The following is a 7,943-nucleotide window of genomic DNA, read 5'->3' as shown; positions in this document are numbered from 1 at the left end:
CCAATGGGTACTTGGGTTGTTTCTACCTTGTGGCTACTGTGACAAGTGCTATTAAGAACATGGCCTTTTGCCAGGCACCGGTAGCTCATGCCTATAATCTTAGCTACTCAGGAGGCTGAGATCTGAGAATCACGGTTCAAAGCCAGCACAGGCAGGAAAGTCTGTGACACTCTTATCTCCAATAAACCACCAGAAAATCAGAAGTGGCACCGTAGCTCAAGTGGTAGAGCGTTAGCCTTGAGCTAAAGAGCTGAGGGACAGCGCTCAGGCCCAGAGTTCAAGCCCCACAACCGACAAAAAAAAAAAAGAAAAAAAAAGAACATGGCCTTTTGTTTTCTTCTCACACAGGTCCTCTGGTCTTTTCATTGCTGCTGTGGGTTACTTAGGGTCACTAGGGGTCACATGATATTACCCTCTGGATAATGCATATCCCAGAATGACTCTACTGTACATTCTGACCTACCTATATACTCCAAGATGGCATCATCTGGCCTTGAGAAAATCCACAATCTGGGGTGTGGGGAGCAAAGCTGAGGTTTTGTTTTATGACAGCAGGGAATTGCCCCAAATTATCTTTACCACAATCAGATTAAGAGGTAGCTCGCTTTCTCCTGCATTCTACTCAGCGCCTGTGGAGCCATCAGAGGAGATGAGGTGAGGGGCCACTGCCAAACGCTCCTGCTCTGTGTTCAGGCAAGGAACGGAGACCCCGACAAACTAACACGGAGACCCGCGGACACCTTTGTGAGCACAGAGATGGGGTAAAATGAATTCTACTCCATGGCCTTGAAGTAACTGTAAAGACAGTAGCCAGAGGTTTGGCTTAAATGGAAGAGTTTACTGTCCCTGACCCCAACCAAATCCTGACTAAAATAAAATAATGATCAAATAAAGATGGCACCCCCCAAAAAAATTAAAGACTGCTTCCCTTATTTGTGTAGTTGGAACTCTTCAGATAATTCCAGGTTTGAGAAGTCAGTTAGTCCAGGAAAACATTCCCTCCAGGACAGCTCTCTAATCTGCCCACTTCCCTCCCCCCCCCCCCGCCAGGGTCCACTGATTCCCAGCCCACCCCAGGGCCGAAGTCTGCAGTCCTGCCACGTTGACTGATTCATGAGCTGATTGTGAGCACTCACCAGCAGGGAGTCTTCAATGGATGCCTGCCTTCTGGTGAACGTCCTCCTGCCAGTCAGGGCCTGGGCCCCTGGGGGTGGGAGTGAGGAGACAGGGGAGGCTCGAGTGAGGGGAGGCAGGCCAGCCCGGCCACACTCCTGTGAGAAGCCACTTGCTGTACACAGAGTCACATTTGGTTATAAAGGTAGCTGGGCTTTGAGTTAAAAATAAAAGGAAAGGAAGCAAGCCACCGGCCTAAGGCCGGGAGGAGACCGGGGCATGAGTCACCGAATCAAAGTTCAGCAACCACAGTCATGGTGAACGCTCCTGACAGGTCGGTGTGGGCTCCTTGAGATGTGCAACCTAAGTCCGAGAGAAAAGCAGGCTGAGACCTGCTCTTCCGATTCCTGCCTGCAGCTGGGAAGGACATCGGGCTAAACAGTTAGATTACCACGGCGCCAGCACCAGGACACCAATTATGGCATCATGGGGGATTTGCCAGTAAAATCTGACATTTGTCTGCTATCTACAGTATCTATTTGAGAGGTTACATCAAAATGTCCCGAGGGAGGCTGAAGGATGGGTTTAAATGAGCCCACCTGGCAAGTTCAAGGTCCTGAGTTCACGTCTCTATTGGTGCTTGCAAAGAAAAAAAAAAGTCATGAGCCAAAAGGTCCCAAAGGATAATTAGTCCCACGATACAGGAGAACATAATTATCCTTTGATAAGTGATGAGGTCACTGGGTTGACATAGGGAGACTAATCAGTAGCTGATCCAGCCAAGATGGAAACCCAAAACAATGAACCAAGCAACGAACTCTCTGAGAAAGCATATCGCTTTCAAGGGAAATATTTTTCTGGTATGGAATTTGGGGAGAAATGTAAGTTCGGTTGTTGAGTTGTTGCATCACGTTATATTAGTCTTCAGTTCTGGTCTCACAGAAGATAACAAGCAGGGGTCCCCAAATGCCCATTTATCTCTGGCAGCCTCACCAGAGAGTATAACTGTATACCTCATTTCAGGTGGGTGTTTCCATGAGGAAGCAAGCCAACATCATCCAGGAACCATGCTGTCTAATTACAGTAAGCCACAGACTTAGAGAAGCACGCAGCTATAGGCTTCACGAATGATGTCTTGCAAACATGAAATGACTGAGCCATTAAGTTCTCTAGGTGTAGCATTGGAACCAGTCAAAAAAATCCTCTGAAGAGACTGCCAGGCACCTCAGGCTAGGTACTTAATAAAAAATGAGCATGGACACCGGGAACCGTGGCTCACACCTATAATCCTAGCTACTCAGGAGGCTGAGATTTGAGGATTGCGGTTCAAAGCCAGCCTGGGCAGGAAAGTCCGTGAGACTCTTATCTCCAATAAACCACCAGAAAACTGGACGTGGTGCTGTGGCTCAAGTGGTAGAGCTCTTGCCTTGAGCTGAAGAGTTGAGGGACAGCGCCCAGGCCCAGAGTTCAAGCCCCATGAAAAAAAAAAAAAAAGATGAATGTGGGCAAGAAATCTAAGAATCCTGATTTATGCTCAGGATCAATAGCACCTCTTCCCAGCAGAAGGGCAAAGGGCAAAGCACTAAGTTGTTTCTCAAAAAAAAAAAATATTTTCACCTGACTTATGTAATTATAATGCCTCTGCACATCATCTTTATAACAATAGGAAAAATGTAATTTAAAAAATGGTGGACTGGGCACAAATAGCTCTTGCCTGTAATCCTAGCTTCTCAAGAGGCTGAGATTTGAGGATCCCAGTTTGAAGCCAGCACAGGCAAGGGATGAGACTCTTCAACTAACTGGCTAAAAAAAAAAAAAAAAAAGAAGGAAGTAGATGTGTGGTTCAAGTGGTAGAGAGTCAGCCTTGAGCTGAAAAAGCCAAGAGATGGCACCTAGATACTGAGTTCAAGGCCCAGTGCTTGGCACAAATAAAACAAAGAAAGTGGGGTCTGCTTAACTATCAGTCTAGAGTCTATATCATGGAGACCCCAAAAATTCGGTGTCTTAATTTCTAGAAACCTCATTTAGAATAGAAAAGATGTTACACTCGAGTCCGTTAAGGAAAGGGTCACCACCACCAGGTCCCTTCACAGTAGGAGATTCAGAGAAAGCTCCCATGGGTTTTGGTCTCAGGAAATGGCTCTACTGGGAATGCTGGAGGTGCCTGCCGCTCCCTAGAACAAGAAGTAAGGTCTGCAGGGGAAGCAGCTTTCATCACACTATCACAGACCCTACCTAGGCTCGGCCTGGGAGAGACCAAGGCAAGGCAGAAACTCACACAGAAGGCCTGCGTTCCATTCACAGCGCACACACACACACACACACAAAGATGACAAGAAAGATGATGCCCAGTTCTACCCGCCCCACCCTCACCCCACCCAGGACCCTGGGAGTCCTGAGGGGGCCCCAAGCCTGCTCACCCACTTGCCCTTTCCCCTATGCAAACTTGATGCTAGATCTGCTGTCCTAAGGTCATTTCTGCCAACTCTGGTCCTTGTGGTGGGACAGAGTGCTTTCAGGAAGTGGCCTGGACATGCCCAGACAGGCACAAAACCTCACCACAGAGGAAGCACAGACAGAGCACACACCATAGTGGAGGCCTGGATGCCAGGGATGGTCCAGGAACCTCTCCTGGTCCACCTGCCTCTTGCTGCCTACAGCATCAGTGAACTCCCCAGTGTGCTATGTCTCCTCCCTGAGCTAAAACAGCAAAACCAGAGTTGTTTGCAGTGCAGTAGCACTACCTACTACAGCTTGGCCCCCATGGGATCCGCCAGCGGTGGTGGCAGTCCACCTTTGTCTATAGTTGTCCATTGTGCATCCAGCCAAAGTGATATACACGAAAGGATCTCACAAGCACTAACTCTCATCTCCCTGGCTGCTAGCAAACTGGAGGGTCTTTCTGAGCAGCTGCAGCAATGTCTCTACACTTTTCCCTCTTTTCCTTCTGCTGCCCATTTTCCTGTTGGGTAGCCTCTTCCTTTTTGATCTGGATTAGCTTGCATATGACCTTTATATGAAGCCCTTATCATTTTGTACGAGCCATAAATTTAGTACTTGCTCACAATCTAACACCCTAGGTTGAGGTCTTTTGTGTAATCTCCTTAGTAAGTTTCTTGCTTAAGAAATCCTTAAAAGGGCTGGGAAGGTGGCTCAGTGGTAGAGTGCTTGCCTTGCATGCCTGAGGCCCTGGGTTCGATTCCTCAGCACCACATAGACAAAAAGAAAAAACCCGGAAGTGGCGCTGTGGCTCAAGTGGTAGAGTGCTAGCCTTGAGCTGAAGAGCTGAGGGACAGTGCCCAGGCCCAGAGTTCAGGCTCCACGACCAGACCCCAAAAAAAATTAAAAAAAAAAAATCCTTAAAAGATGTAGGGCTGGGATGTAGCTCAGTGGCAAAGCACTTGCCTAGCAAGTGCAACGTCCTGGGTTCGATCCCCAGTACCAAAAAAGGAGAGACAAAAAAATATATAGTTAATCCCCCCCAAAAAAAGAAATCCTTAAAAGATGAATGAATTCAGTATTTTAGGTGAAGTGGTCCAGGACTCTAGGACTTTCCAGACAGAGTGAAATCTAGGCATAGACTCAGAAGCACAAGGAACATGACTTGAAGGGCCCTGTGATGGGCTTAGGGAGAAAGAACTGAGCTAAGGAAAGATTTGTCTTTTTCTTTTTTTAATCATCTTCACTTGATCCAGTGTGGTGACGATCCTGCATACAACTACAAGGCACCATTCTCAACTGCCCTGTGTCCATTCCTTCCTTCCTTGGAAATAGCTCAGTGATTCCATCGCCTGACAAGTCCAACACCCTTCTCAGTTATAACCAGCGCCCTCCCTTCCCACATGCCCTCCTCCCCTTTGGCCCTCTTCAGTCTGGGGCTTTAACTGGACCATCACCTTACGCTTCTTTGGTGTCCTGATTTTTGTTTTGTTTTGGGGTGTGGGTGCTGGCACTGGGGCTTGAATTCAGGGCCTGGACACCGTCCTTTAGCTTTTTTTGCTCAAGACTGGCACCCTAGCACTTGAGCCATAACTCCATTTTGGTTTTTTGTTTTTGTGTTTTTGTGTGTGTGGGTTTTTTGGCTGATTAATTTGACATAAGAATTTCATGGACTTTCCTGCCAGGGCTGACTCTGAACCACAATCCTCAGAACTCAGCCTCCTGAGTAGCTGGGATTATAAATGCTCAGCACATCCTGCATATTATTGCAGGACTCTCAGGCACCTGGCTGGATTCAAATCCCAAGCTCTCAGCCGGGCGCTGGTGGCTCACGCCTGTAATCCTAGCTACTCAGGAGGCTGAGATCTGAGGATCGCGGTTCAAAGCCAGCCCGGGCAGGAGAGACCGTGAGACTCCTATCTCCAATAAACCACCAGAAAACCGGAAGTGGCACTGTAGCTCAAATGGTAGAGCGCTCACCTTGAGCTGAAGAGCTGAGGGACAGCACCCAGGCCCAGAGTTCAAGCCCCACGACCGACAAAAAAAAAAAAAAAAAATCCCAAGCTCTCCCCACCAGATCAAGCAAACAAGAGTAAAACACAACTGTCCCTTATTCAGGAAGCAGAGTTCACTGTGGTCTAATTCCAGAGATACAGCAAAGCAGGCAGCACTTTCCTAACTTCTTTTTCTATCCAAACTGCCCCGCTAGTGTGTCTGCACAGAGATGTAGTCTTTCATGAATCTGCTTCCCACTGCCCTTGGCAAAGTAAATAACAGCACACCAAGCATCACTCAAACATGGACCCATCAGCCATCCAGTGAGCAATGAATGGAAGAAGAGAAGAAATATACCATTAATCCAGAGAAGTGCCCTTATCAATAGTCCATGTGGATAACAAAGGTAAGACTCTAGAAGGCACCATGAGCAAGACTGGGTCTTTGAAAAGAGACAGTCTTGAAAATGAAGGGGATCTCCACATTCTCATTTAACAACAGGAAGCAAAAGCTTCTCAAATTTTCCCATCAAAACAAGGTTTCATAGCAACAGCCACTGAAAGGTAAGGCTTCTGTGATTTCGGTTTTATGCTCTTATGCGCTCTTGGTGACTCAACCTAGATGGGGAAGAAATGTCAAATGAGACTACATGTTTTTATGATGTGTGGAAAAACACAAAATATACCCGCCAGTAACGAAAAAACAATTTATTAAAAAAAAATCTCAGAGTAGGATTGCTGACCCTGTAAGCTATGCAGTTTCTATTAACCTATTTCTAAAGAACCAGGGGCTGGAGGTACGGTTCAAGCAGTGGACAGTCTACTTAGAAGTGTGAGGCCCTAGTACTGACAAAAATCTTGGAAAAGCCAACTGGTAAGAAAGATTAAACTTTACCGTGAAGTTATAACTAATGAAGATATTTGGGCTTAAGATGCTATTACTGGGGCTTCAACTTAGGACTTAAGCTCTGGCTTGGCTTTTTCAGATAGCTAGTGTTCTACCATCATTTGAGCCATGTCTCCAGTCTGGCATTTTGCTGGTTAATTCGAAAGAGTCTTTCAGACTTTTCTCTCTAGACTAGCTTCAAACCACGACCCTCAGATCTCATCCTCCTGAGTAGTTAGGATTACAGAGAGGAGACATGAGTATCTAGCCAAAATAACTACATCTATGTATATGTATACACACACACACACACACACACACACACAATTACATGCAGTCACTGTCCACAGTGTACCTTTCTTTTCCTCTTCAATTTTATTTTTTATTTTTAATTTTTTTGGGTCCAGTCGTGGGGCCTGAACTCTGGGCCTGGGCACTGTCCCTCAGCTCTTCAGCTCAAGTCTAGCGCTCTACCACTTGAGCCACAGCGCCACTTCTGGCTTTTTTCTTTTTGCTTATGTGGTGCTGAGGAATCGAACCCAGGGCGTCAGGCATGCAAGGCAAGCACTCTACCACTGAGCCACCTTCCCAGCCCATTCCTCTTCAATTTTAGCAAGTCAGTAAAAAAATCACTGACGTCTGGTGTGAGTTCACCAGGGGCTGGGGCTGAGGCTCAGTGGTAGAGTGTGTGCATATGCAATAGGCTCTGTGTTCAATCTAAAGCAGGAAAAGAGTGAGCCTAATCTTCAGAAGCAAATTGGAAGCAATCAGAAACCCGGGCTCTTTGGCCTAGGTGCACACAGTAGCACACGAGCCAACACAGCACTGTATCCAATCAGGGCTCTCTGATAAATGCTGTAGTTAGAAGTCATCACTTTGGAAGTGGCGCTGTGGCTCAAGTGGTAGAGTGCTAGCCTTGAGCTGAAAAGCTGAGGGACAGCACCCAGGCCCAGAGTTCAGGCCCCATGACCAACCAAAAAAAAAAAAAAAGTCATCACTTTGTTAAAACATTTCGATTAATGTTCTTCCTGCTGCTACACAGGAGCCTTTTTAAAGCAAGTTTCCTATACCTTTTGGTTAAAAAACTGTTTCCTTGAAATGCTAGGCTCAAGATTTTACCACTTTGATTCTCCTGGATTCTATTAAACATAAATTTGTTATTCTCATTATTCTTACCCCATGACATCGACATTCCTCTTGTTCATTCATTTTTCACACAGTTTAGAATCTTCTATATAGGCAAGTCTACATTTCTATAGTCATATTAATGGTTTCTTATGTAGAATAGGTTCTTTACAATATTGAAATTTGAACTCAAGGTCTGGAACCACGATCCTCCCAATTTCGGCCTCTCTATCATTCCTACTGAAGTAAAATAGCCTCCACTGAGGAGTGAGAGAAGGGAGGGAGTGGAAATGGGGAATGAGGATAAATATGGTTGAGGAAAGGAGCGGGGATAAAGGAGAGAGATACAGAGTGTAAAGTTGTTGGGATATATTATATGCATGTAT

This window comes from Dipodomys ordii, unplaced genomic scaffold, assembly GCF_000151885.1.
Source record: "Dipodomys ordii isolate 6190 unplaced genomic scaffold, Dord_2.0 Scaffold98, whole genome shotgun sequence".
Lineage (NCBI taxonomy): Eukaryota > Metazoa > Chordata > Mammalia > Rodentia > Heteromyidae > Dipodomys > Dipodomys ordii.
Note: the sequence above shows the minus strand (reverse complement) of the source record.